The sequence below is a fragment of the Mobula hypostoma genome, chromosome 8 (genome assembly GCF_963921235.1).
Source record: "Mobula hypostoma chromosome 8, sMobHyp1.1, whole genome shotgun sequence".
Lineage (NCBI taxonomy): Eukaryota > Metazoa > Chordata > Chondrichthyes > Myliobatiformes > Myliobatidae > Mobula > Mobula hypostoma.
In genome coordinates, this window is record NC_086104.1 from 124,166,746 (window position 1) to 124,174,710 (window position 7,965).

Consider the following 7,965-nt stretch of genomic DNA (forward strand, 5'->3'; position numbering starts at 1 on the left):
AACCATTCAGAGATCTGACGGCGGAGGGAAAGGAGCTGTTCCTGAATCGTGGAGTGCGGGTCTTCACACTTACGTAGCTCCTCGCTGATGGTAGTAGTGAGAAAGGGGCGTGACCCAGATGGCGAGGGTCCTCAGTGATGGACGGACGCCACCTTCTTGAGGCACAGCCTTTTGACGACGTCCTCGACGGTGGGGAGGGGATGTTCATGATGGAGCTGAGTCTGCAACCCTCTACAGCCTCTTGTGATCCTGTGCACTGCAGCCCCCCCCCACCAGGTGGTGATGAAACCTGTCAGAACGGTCTGTAGAAATCCACTAGAGTCTTTGCTGACATGCTGAGGTGCTGAGGTCAAGAGTGTTGAGACCTTCATCTCCCTAGGGGTAAACATCACCAACAGCCTGCCCTGGTCCTGGCCAAGAAAGCTCACCAACCACTCAGAGGGCTGAAGGAAGTTTGATACGTCCCCCTGACAGTGTATGCACACGTACCACAGAAAGATTCCTATCTGGTCGGGCAGCGGCTCTGCCCGTGACTGCAAGAAACTGCGGAGAGCTGTGGACATCACAGAAACCAACCTCCCCTCCGTGGACTCTGGCCGCACTTCTCACCGCCTCAGTAACGCAGTCAACGTGATCAAAGACCCCAACCACACCAGACGTTCTCTCTTCTCTGCCCTCCCGTCGGGCAGGGGGTACAAAGGCACATACCACCAGGCTCAAGGACAGCTTTCTGTTGTAAGACTAGTGATCATATCCCTTGTACAATAAAATGAACTGTTGCCCTCACAGTCGACCCTGTCATGGCCCATTCACTTTATTGTCTGCCTGCGCTGCACTTCCTCTGTGACACTTGATTCTGCATTCTGTTACCTCGATGTACTGGAATTGGTTGATTATTGTCATGTGTACCAAGGTACAGTGAAAACTTTGCCTTGCTCACTGTTCGTACAGATAAGATCATTGCACAGTGCATTCAGGTTGAACAAGGTAAAACAATAACAATGCAGAATGAAGTGTAAAAGCTACAGAAAGAGTGCAGTGCAGGTAAATGTTAGATTGCAGGATGGTAACAAGGCAGACTGTGAGGCCGAGAGTCCATCTTATCATACAAGAGGTCCATTCAAGACTCTGATAACAGCGGGATCGAAGCTGTCCTTCAGCCTGACGGTACGTGCTTTCAGGCTTGTGTATCTTCTGCCCGATGGGAGGGGGAGAAGAGAGAATGTTCGGGGTGGCTGGGGTCTTTGATGTGTTGATGTTCGAGTGAAACATTTGTGTGGCACACAGCAAAAACTCGTCACTGTATCTCGGTGCGTGTGACAAAATCACCAGTTACCCTGCCTGCTCTGAGAAATTACCGCGGCCCTGCCTGCCTTTGTGTAGCAACCTCTATCCTCGCTCCGAGTCACTGGAAATCTAAGGACAGTGAAACTCCGTAAACCTAGGAGTTAACCAGTGTTCCTGTCATTACCTGTAAGTGTCTCTGCACATTCTCCCTGTGACCATGTGAGCTTCCTCCAGGTGCTCCAGTTTCCTCCCACAGTCCTAAGACATAGGGGTTTGTGGGTTAGTTGGTCAGATGGGTCCGTTGGGCCGAAGGGCCTGTTACCAGGATCAGGTTTAATATCAGCAGCATATGTCATGAAATGTGTTGTCTTTGTGGCAGCAGTACAATGTAATGCATAATAATAGAGAAAATGTGAGTTACAGTAAATATGGTAGTTAAATAATAGTTATAATTGCTAATTCTTTGATCGTTAAATTGCCCAGGCCTGCACTCTGGAAACCTTCCAAGGCACGAATCCATGGTCTCACGAGACTAACGGAGGCCTATAAAAAATAAAAAAATAGTTAAAGACAAAAGAGAGTGAGGTAGCGTTCACGGGTCCAATGTCCATTCAGAAATCAGATGGCAGAGGGGAAGAGGCTGTTCCTGAATGGCTGGGTGTGTGTCTTCAGGCTTCTGCACCTCCTCCCTGATGGTAGCAGTGAGAAGAACGTATATCCTGGGTGATGGGGGTCGTTAGTGAAGGGTGCTGCCTTTTTGAGGCATCGCTCCTTGAAGGTGTCCTGGATACTGTGGCGGCTAGTGCCCGTGAAGGAGCTGACTAAGTTCACAACCTTCTGCAGCTTTTTTCAATCCTGTAGTCCCACCCCCACCCCCCCCCCATACCAGACGGTGATGCAGCCAATTAGAATACTCTCCATGGTACATCTGTAGTAATTTGGGAGTATTTTAGTTGACACACCAAATCTCCTAAAATCCTAACGAAATATAGCCGCTGTTGTGCCTTCTTTGTAACTGCATCGATATGTTGGGCCAGGATAGAGGTTCAGAGATATTGACACTCTCTCAACCCCATTCTCATGCTTTCTCGCCATAGTCCTAACTTAATCAAGAACCTATGAACCTCCACTTTAAATATACCCAATGACTTGCCCTCCACACCCATTTGTGGCAACAATTTCCACAGATTCACTACCATCTGGCTAAAGAAATTCCTCCTCATCTCTGCTCTAAATGGATATGACTATGACTATGTCCCTCTGTTCTGAGGCTGTGCCTTCTAGTGCTAGGCTCCCCCACTGTAGGAAACATCCTCTCCACAACAACTCTACCTAGGCCTTTCAATATTCAATAGGCTTCAATGAGATCACCCCTCATTCTTCTAAACTCCAGCGATGCCAGGTCCAGAGCCATCAAACGCTCCTCATACATCAATGCTGTCACCCTCACGAACCTCCTCTTGACCCTCTCCAATGTTAGCACATCCCTTCTCGGATAAGGGGCCCAAAACTGTTCGCATTACTCCAAATGCTGTCTGACCAACAAAGCCTCAGCATTACATCCTTTTATACTCTAGTCCTCTCAAAATGAATGCTAATGTTGCATTTGCCTCTTGCACGAAGACTCCCATGTACCTTTGTACATCTGATTTCTGAATTTGCTCCCTATTTAGAAAATAGTCTATGCCTTTATTCATTCTACCAAAGTCCATGACCATACACTTCCCTACACTATTTTCCATTTGCCACTTCTCTGCCCTTTCTCCCAATCTTTTTAAGTCCTCCTGCAGGCTTCCTGCTTCCTCAACATTACCTGGTGCTCCACCTTCTTCATATCATCCAAAACTTTGGCCACAAAGCCATCAATTCCGTTATTAACATACAACGTAAAAAGAAGTGGTCCAGCAAGGACCCTGCGGATCACCACTAGTCACCACAGCCAATCAGAAAAGACTCCCCCTATTCTCACTCTGCCTCCTGCCAGGCAGCCAGTCAGACTGTTCCTTCCCCACCCCTACCACTTCTGCTCAACCCTCTGGGTCAGTCAGGAGGAGAGTGAACAGGTCAGAGAGAGATATGGAGGTGGGTGGGGGTAGTGGTGAGGGGGACGCAGAGGGAAGGTCACGAGTGAGGGCGGCATTGCCAGGAAAGAACGAGTGCGTAGAGCATCCGAGTAATGAGGGATGGTAGTGTGATGAGGTGGAAGGGCCTTACTATGGGGGTGCAATGAGCAGGGAGCACTGTGGGAGGGTCATTGAGGAGGGAACACTGTGGGAGGGGTGGTGAAAGCACACTGTGGGAGGGGGTGAGGAGGGAGCACTGTGGGAGGGGGTGAGGAGGGAACACTGTGGGAGGGGGTGAGGAGGGAACACTGTGGGAGGGGAGCTGAGGAGGGAACACTGTGGGAGGGGTGAGGAGGGAACACTGTGGGAGGGGCGGTGAGAGAAGAACACTGGGAGGGGGTGAGGAGGGAGCGCTGTGGGAGGGGGTGAGGAGGGAACTGTGGGAGGGGCAGTGAGGAGGGAACTGTGGGGGGGGCGGTGAGGAGAGAACACTCTGGGAGGGGCTGAGGAGGGAACACTGGGAGGGGGTGAGGAGAGAACACTGGGAGGGGCAGTGAGGAGGGAACACTGGGAGGGGGTGAGGGGGGAACACTGGGAGGGGGTGAGGAGAGAACACTGTGGGAGGGGCAGTGAGGAGGGAACACTTGTGGGTGGGGGTGAGGAGGGAACACTGTGGGAGGGGCATTGAGGGGGAACACTGTTAGAGGGGCAGTGAGGGGGGAACTCTGTGGGAGGGGGCGGTGAGGAGTGAACACTGGGAGGGGGCAGTGAGGAGGGAAAACTGGGAGGGACGGTGAGGAGAGAACACTGCAGTAGGGGGTGAGGACTAAACTCTGTGGGTGGGGGTGAGGAGTGAACACTGGGAGGGGCGGTGAAGAGGGAGCACTGTGGGAGGGGGTGAGGAGGGAGCACTGTGGGAGGGGGTGAGGAGGGAACACTGTGGGAGGGGCAGTGAGGAGTGAACACTGGGAGGGGGCAGTGAGGAGGGAACACTGTGGGAGGGGCAGTGAGGAGGGAACACTGTGGGAGGGGGTGAGGGGGGAACACTGTGAGAGGGACGGTGAGGAGGGAACACTGGGAGGGGCAGTAAGGACTGAACTCTGTGGGAGGGGCGCTGGGGAGTGAACACTGGGAGGGCGGTGAGGAGGGAGCACTGTGGGAGGGGTGGTGAGAAGGGAACACTGTGGGGGAGTGAGGAGTGAACACTGGGAGGGGCAGTGAGGAGGGAGCAATGTGGTAGAGATGGCAAAGAGGGAGCACTTGTTGGAGGGGCAATGAGGGGTGAGCTCTCTGGGAGGGTCAGTAAGGAGGGAGCACACTCGGGGGACGGTGAAGAGGGAACACTGTGGGGGAAGGGTGTTAACGGAGCACTGAGGGTTGGGGTGAGGAGGGAGTGCTGTGGGAGGGAGTGAGTATGGAGTGTTGTGGGGAGGAGTAAGGAGTGAACGCTGTGGGAGGGGGGTGAGGAGGGGATGTTATAAGAGGTGTGGATTGAGTGCTGTGGGAGAGGGGTGAAGAGTGAACACTGGGAGGGGGTGAGGAGGGGATGTAGGAGGTGTGGATGGAGAGCTGTGGGTTTGAGGATGGAGTGCTGTGGGAGGGGGTGAGGAGGGGATGTAGGAGGTGTGGATGGAGAGCTGTGGGTTTGAGGATGGAGTGCTGTGGGAGGGGGTGAGGAGGGGATGTAGGAGGTGTGGATGGAGAGCTGTGGGTTTGAGGATGGAGCGCTGTGGGAGGGGGTGAGGAGGGAACGCTGTGGGAGGGGGTGAGGAGGGGTTGTTATAGGAGGTGTGGATAGAGCGCTGTGGGAGAGGGGTGAGGAGGGAACGCTGAGGGAGGGGGTGAGGAGGGGATGTAGGAGGTGTGGATGGAGAGCTGTGGGTTTGAGGATAGAGCGCTGTGGGAGAGGGGTGAGGAGGGAACGCTGTGGGAGGGGGTGAGGAGGGGATGTAGGAGGTGTGGATGGAGAGCTGTGGGTTTGAGGATGGAGTGCTGTGGGAGAGGGGTGAGGAGGGAACGCTGTGGGAGGGGGTGAGGAGGGGTTGTTATAGGAGGTGTGGATAGAGCGCTGTGGGAGAGGGGTGAGGAGGGAATGCTGTGGGGGGGTTGTTATAGGAGGTGTGGATAGAGCGCTGTGGGAGAGGGGTGAGGAGGGAATGCTGTGGGAGGGGGAGGTAGGGAGGGATTCAATCTCTGGGAACCCCCCCCCCGCCCCCACCCTCACCCTCACTCCCTGTTTGTCTTCAGTTGGAGTGGGGAAAGTTTCCAGGGATGGGCCGGCTGTGCTGAGGTGGGTCTGTGTCCTGACAGAATGCTGACTGGTGCACACTGCAGTTATTTTTGGAAGGCTGCTGCTAAATCTGACCCCGGCCCTCTCCCCGCACAAATCCCTGTAGGATCACCTTTCCTCTGGCCCCGCTCCCTGCTGCCCGCCCTGCGCCAGTAGGAAGTCACAGGGAATGGTATCTTCCCTTTTTATTTTTGTGATGCATCCGGATTCTCGGTGCAGGCTTCCAGTGTACACAGAGAGATTGTGGGCAGGGGCAGTGATTCCACCGACTGGCAAGGAACTGTGGCCTCAGCCATTGACCTTCAGTCCTGGGCAAGTAATAGGGCCGTACTTATCCTGAAGAACTGAGTCCTCCCTCCTCCAGACGAGCTGGCTACGTTTGACGTGAGTTTCACTGCATGAGCTGTGTGTGTGTGTGTAAACACTTGTCCATGAGACTATGCATTTGTGTGATGTGTGTGTGTGTGTGTGTGCTTGGCCTTGTGCCAGGACATACACATGAGAGAGTGAAAACTCGACCGTGTGGCACTGTGTGTGTGTGTGTGTTAGAAAGGGTGAAAGAGAGAGGGACAGTGTGATTGAGAGGGAGATTGTGGCTGTGTGTGTGAGAGAGGGAGAGAGTGATGGGAGACAGAGAGAGAATGAGGACCAGTCTGTGATAAAGGGAGAGAATCTGTGTGTGTGTGTATCTGAGAGGGAGTGACAGAGAGTATGTATGTGAGGGAGAGAGAGAGTGTGTGTGATCGGGGTGAAGAGAGAGACTGTGTGTGAGAGAGTGTTATTGGGTAGAGAAGAGAGTGCGGGGGAGAGTGTCAGGGGTAGAGAAGAGAAAAGAGTGTGAGGGGAGAGTATCAGGGGTAGAGAAGTGAGTTGGGGAGAAAGTGTCATAGGGGTAGAGAAGGGAGTATGGTGTGGAGAGTATCATGGAGTAGAGAAAGTGTCATAGGGATAGAGAATAGAGTGTGTGTGAGAGTGTGTGTCATAGGGGTAGAGAAGAGAGCGAGGGGCGAAAGTGTCATTGGGGTAAAGGGAGTGTGAGAGAGTATCGGGGAAGAGAAGAGAGTGTGAGGGGAGACAGTGTTTGATAAAGGGAGTGTGTATTAATGTGTGCGGGTAGGATAGAGAGAGAGTGAAAGGAGGCAAGAGAGAGAAAGAATGTGATAGAGGAAGAGAGAGAGTGTGTATGTCAACACTCATTATTTTGACTGTGTGTGGGGAAGTGTGTAAGACTGTTCAAATGTGTGATAGTATTTATGTGTGTGTGTTAAACAGCTGTATGTGGGTGCACTTGACTACTCTGTGTCGAGTACTCATCCACACGACTATGAGTGCGTGTGTCAGAGACGTCATCTATGAGTTAGAGAAGTCTGAAGTCCCGCACCAGCAAGTTCAGAAACAGCTTCTTCACTTCAGCCATTGGTTCCTGAACCAGCCAGCGCAATGCTAATCAGTACCTCAGTGTAGTCATACTGGGACCTCTCTGCCATAGAATGGATTGAGCTTTTTTTGTCCTAATTCTGTTCCTTCTTGTAAAAATAAATGTGTGTAATTTATGTTTTTCTTATGAACGTTGTGTATCTGATGTTGTGAGCCTGTGATGCTGCTGCAGGTGAGGTTTTTTTGCACCTATGCATACATGTGTGTACATGTGCATGGGACAATTATCTAGAGATTGATTGATCAGCCCACATCTGGCACATACCTGTAAACCTTTCCTACCCATGTACTTCTTTTAAAAAATGCTGCTTAAGTGTTGTGCCTGTCTCAACCACTCCCCGTGGCAGCTAGTTCCATAAATGGACCACCCTCTGGGTGAAAAAGTTTTCCCTCAGGCTATTAACCTTTGCCCCTCTCACCTTAAACCTGTGCCCTCTAGTTCTTGATTCTCCAACCCTGAGGAAAAATACTGTGCTCCATTTCTATGCTCCTCAAGATCAGGATTAGAATCAGATTTATTATCATCATTGTTGATTTGCAACAGCAGTACAGAGTGGAGGCATTTGTGGGTTCGTGGACCATACAGAAATCTGATGGCAGAGGGGAAGAAGCTGTTCTTAAATCTTTGATTGCGGGTCTTCAGACTCCTGTGCCTCCCCCTTGACAGTAGTACTGGGAAAAGGACAAGTCCCAATAGTCACTTTATACTCAAGCAACACATATAAAAGTTGCTGGTGAACGCAGCAGGCCAGGCAGCATCTCTAGGAAGAGGTACAGTCGACGTTTTGGGCCGAGACCCTTCGTCAGGACTAACTGAAAGAAGAGATAGTAAGAGATTTGAAAGTGGGAGGGGGAGATCTGAAATGATATGAGAAGACAGGAGGGGGA